We start from the raw sequence: 5,256 nt of genomic DNA, 5'->3' as shown, positions 1-5,256 counted from the left end.
GGTTGGGCAGTCAAACGAGCTCCAAATGCGGCGAAACTTGGCAGGCGGTCTGTCTACACTATAATAAGACCGCACAACAAGTTGCAACCCATTCCGAGAACATTTTTATGCCACTTATAAAATAATATTTCGGAGGTGCCGCGGGCGCGGGCGAGTGTGTCTAGACTCCGAACGGACAACGGAGAGAACCGGCGGACCCGAACGGATGCAAGTTTTGAAAAACATGCAGATGAAATGCAGATGATGACATGGCAAAATGCAACACGCAAGCAAATCACATGGCAACGACATCAAATAACTGGCAGACACCTGGCGCATCGAATCCGGGGCGTTACAACACTCCTCCACTAACAAGAGATATCGTCCCGAGATCTTAGGACCGAGACGGAAGGGAAAAGGGATGAGGAGAAACAAGAACTCAAGAGAAGAAGCAAAGAATCTAGAGCACTCGAGAAGAAAAAAGGAACGACGAGAATGGCGAGAATCGAAAGCTCACTGAATCAGATAGACTATGAAACCACTTCGGTTAGAATGAGATAAGAAACGAATAAGACCGAAAGAATTTATGCAGCACTCCGGCTGAAAATGGAAAGAATGGAACAAGAACTTCACAAGATGGGATGACACTTGACGAGATAAACAGTGCAATGCCTCCGGAAGAATTGAAAGAATTGAAAAGAACTTAGAAGGAAGGATTGAATGGATTTGAATATCTGAGAAGAACGAAGAAATGTAAAACTCCACTTCAAAAGAAAATGAAGAGTTACTTACACTTCGAGACGCGAGAAGAAACGATAATTGAACTCCACCAACAAAATCTTGATGAAACTCCTGAAGAATGAATTAAATCATGACGAACCACCATGAAGAACTTCGGTAACAAAAGGATGACGAGATAAAATGAAGGATGAACGAATAAGATGAGCCTTGCGATGATTTATATGGAGGTTCCGACGAAATGGCCAAGGAAACTCGAACTCCGGAAAGAAAAGATGAAACACTTGGAACTAGAATATATTCATCATGAACAAACTCCGAAGGAAGGGATTACTCACTTGAATGCAATAAGAATAAGATTTATTGTATGCTTATCCTTCATCAAATTAAATTGATGACTAGCCATGGATTTTTGCATACTACTTAATCTTCTTGAAAAGGATTAAGGGGAATATGGCGCAAAACTTGAGAAAATCTTCATGATCCACCGGTAGGTTTGAAAAGAACGAATGAATTCAATGATAATCAAAGAAAAAGAATCTGAAGGAACCACCATTAGAAATGAAAATGAACGAAGAAAAGAGAAAGAATCGCCGGGAAGAATTAGAAGAACCAATATGCTCGAGGGGATTAGATGCAAAAGAACACAGAGATCATGAGCTGATTAAAGAACACTTGAACGAAGCACCGGGATAAATGGATAATGGTAGCTGAAATGTGAGGACAAAGAATTCTTCTAGAACGATGGCCTCCGGTGAAAAGAAACAGAAAGACAACTTCTGACAAACTCCGGATGGTTAAGAAAGAATATCTGACAAACTGAAATGATTCGAGATGGTGATATGAAAACTCTTCTTCGATCTTCAAATGCCGACGAGAAACACCACCAAAATTACTGAGATACTCCGGGAGAAAGAAAACTGAAAAGGTTGAGTCAAGAATGAAAAGAAATTTGAACGAGATCTTGGAGAAGAAATGTGACTGATGGGATCCATTCTTACGTCACAACTTGAAAAGAATTGAGAATAACTCCGGGAGAATTAGAAGAGTCAGGTAAGATCCTGGGAAAAGACCTGTGGGTTAGGGCCCACTGAAAAGAAAATCACCATTGAAAAGGATTGTTAAACAGATAGATGATGCACCGGAACAATTGAAATATTTGAATGAGGTGACAACCTCGAATTAATTGGAACACAGACGAATCTCCTGAGATGACTTGAACACTCCGGAAGGATAACTGGCGAGAGGCGAACGAGCAGGGAAAACACTTGATCCAAGGAAAAGAATGTGATCAACACCAAAAAATTTGAATTGAGTCCACCGGAGAAGAAAAAGAGATGAAGAATGGCGGATGAAACGAGAATTCACCGGTTGAAATGATTGAGGGAAGACTGAAGAGGCTCCGCACGAATGAAATTGATGGTCGAAAGAGACTCAGGCTCCGGGGGGAAAAAGGGTGGGAGGGTGGGAAAACAAAGACAATTTGGAAGAGGGAACCGACGAATATCTTGAAGAGAAAGCACCAGTTGAAATCATTGAGGAGAGAGAGCAAAAACTTCACACGAGTAGGATGGATACTCGATTATGGACTCCGGTTCCAAGAAGAAGAGGGGTGGGCGGGTGGGAAAGAAAACAACTGAGGATTGAACTCAAAGATGAAGAGGCTCGAGTCAACTTGACGAGAAATGCACCGGATGAAAAGAGCTGAGAGCCAACGATCGGAAAACCAACTGCGTGATCCTAAAGAAAATTTGAAGGGGAAGAGGAGTAATTCAAAACACCTACATCAAGATTTCTCACCAGAGTGACGAAGGGGCTGAGGAGTAAAAAGAATTCCTACTCTCCGATATAACGAGATTCCGAAAACAGTTTTCTTCGAGACTCAACAACGGCCAAACTACAAGATCAATCAAGGGGGCTCCTAGGGTCGGTCGAGGCTCTGATACCAACTTGTCACGCCCAATATGCGACCCTATCCAAAAGGAACTCGAAGGTCCCACCAAGGATAGACCCGCATATTGAAACGCTTTTGCAAGGTGGATATCATTACATCAACATTACATAATAGATGGGGATACATACGTAAGGCATACAATGCCACACAAATACAACATCACAATACATAAGAGCATCATTCGACTACGGATGAAACACAAACAGAAACTCAAACGACATCCACCCTGCTAGCCCAGGCTGCCGACCTGGAACCTATCCCCTGATCGAAGAAGCAGAAGAAGAACTCAACGCAAGCAAGCATCGCTCTCGCGTCATGAACATCGCGTAACCTGTACCTGCAACTGGTGTTGTAGTAATCTGTGAGCCACGAGGAGTCAGCAATCCCATTACCATGGGTATCAAGACTAGCAAAGCTTAAAGGGAAAGGAAGGGGTAAAGTGGTGAGGCTGCAGTAGCGACTAAGCATATATGGTGGCTAACATACGCAAATAAGAGCGAGAAGAGAGCAAGAAGAACGGTCGTCAACTAGTAATGATCAAGAAGTGATCCTGAACTCCTACTTACGCCAAACATAACCCAGAAACCGTGTTCACTTCCCGGACTCCGCCGAGAAGAGACCATCACGGCTACACACGCGGTTGATAAGTTTTAATTCGGATCTGGTGTCAAGTTATCTACAACCGGACATTAACAAATTCCCATCTGCCTATAACCGCAGGCACGGCTTTCGAAAGATTATACCCTACAGGGGTGTCCCAACTTAGCCCATGACAAGCTCTCGCGATCAACGAAGGAATAGACCTTCTCCTAGGAAGACCCGATCAGACTCGGAATCCCGGTTTACAAGACATTTCAACAATGGTAAAACAAGACCAGCAAAGCCGCCCGATGCGCCGACAATCCCGATAGGAGCTGCACATATCTCGTTCTCAGGGCAACACCGGATGAGACATCCTACGAGTAAAACCAGCCCTCGAGTTGCCCCGAGGTGGCCCCGCAGTCTACTCGATTCCGACCAACACTTAGACAAGCACTGGCCCGGGGGGCAAAAATAAAGATGACCCTTGGGTTGGCCGACCCAAGGGAAAGGGTAGGGTTTGGTGGGTTTAGGGGGGTTTTCGGACCCTCGGATCGTGATCGAGTGGCTCCGGACAGAGGGGGAACTAGGTAGGCTGCAGGTGGGGTTAGTGGGTTGTGTATAGGGCCTCGGGCTGAGAAGAGAGGGGAAGAAGTGCGGCCCGGCGGCAGTTTCGGAGACCGAAACTTCCGACGAAAGTACCGGCAACGGTACCGCTACATGTTTAACGGTTGGGCAGTCAAACGAGCTGCAAATGCGGCGAAACTTGGCAGGCAGTCTGTCTACACTATAATAAGACCGCACGACAAGTTGCAACCCATTCCGAGAACATTTTTATGCCACTTATAAAATAATATTTCGGAGGTGCCGCGGGCGCGGGCGAGTGTGTCTGGACTCCGAACGGACAACGGAGAGAACCGGCGGGACCCGAACGGATGCAAGTTTTGAAAAACATGCAGATGAAATGCAGATGATGACATGGCAAAATGCAACACGCAAGCAAATCACATGGCAACGACATCAAATAACTGGCAGACACCTGGCGCATCGAATCCGGGGCGTTACACGAGGATAGCTGGCTAGCGCACAGCAACAACAACTCAAGTAAACCCGACACTTCTGAAGCCAGAGATAACAACGACAAGCACCGGCGCAACAGACACAAGTGTCAAAACAATGGAGACAATGCCTAAGAAACGACTGTCAATGCCAGATTCACTGGCTCTAAGTCCGATCAGCGGAAGAAGCCATTTAAGAGAAACAATCCGGGGCCGTCCAGTCTGGACCGCATACTCGATCGTCCATGCCAACTCCACGGCACCCCCGTAAACCAGCCAATCATACCAACAGAGAATGTTGGGTCTTCAAATAGGCCGGCAAGTTAAATGCTGAGAACAAGGAGAAGGGGTCACAAAGCAATGACGATGACGAGGAGCCCCGACCACCAAACACAGGGGGACAGAAGAAGTTTCCTCCCCAAGTCAAAATGGTGAACATGATATACGCTACCCATATTCCCAAGAGGGAGCGGAAGTGCGCACTCAGGGACGTCTACGCGATGGAGCCAGTCGCCCCAAAGTACAACCCATGGTCCTCCTGTCCGATCACCTTTGATCGCAGGGACCATCCGACCAGTATCCGTCATGGCGGTTCAGCGGCACTGATGCTCTACCCAATCATTGATGGATTCCACCTTACACGAGTCCTCATGGACGGTGGAAGCAGCCTGAACCTGCTCTATCAGGATACGGTGTGCAAATGGGTATCGATCCCTCAAGGATCAAGCCCACAAAAACCACCTTTAAAGGTGTCATACCAGGTGTAGAGGCATGTTGTACGTGCTCAATCACACTAGAAGTGGTCTTCGGATCCCCGGACAATTTCTGAAGCGAAGAATTGATCTTCGATATCGTCCCCTTTCGCAGTGGCTATCCAGCACTGCTTGGACGAACCGCATTTGCTAGATTCAATGTGGTGTTGCACTACGCTTACCTCATGCTCAAGAT

The sequence above is a fragment of the Triticum aestivum genome, chromosome 3B, assembly GCF_018294505.1.
Source record: "Triticum aestivum cultivar Chinese Spring chromosome 3B, IWGSC CS RefSeq v2.1, whole genome shotgun sequence".
Classification (NCBI taxonomy): domain Eukaryota; kingdom Viridiplantae; phylum Streptophyta; class Magnoliopsida; order Poales; family Poaceae; genus Triticum; species Triticum aestivum.
This window is presented reverse-complemented; position numbering follows the sequence as displayed.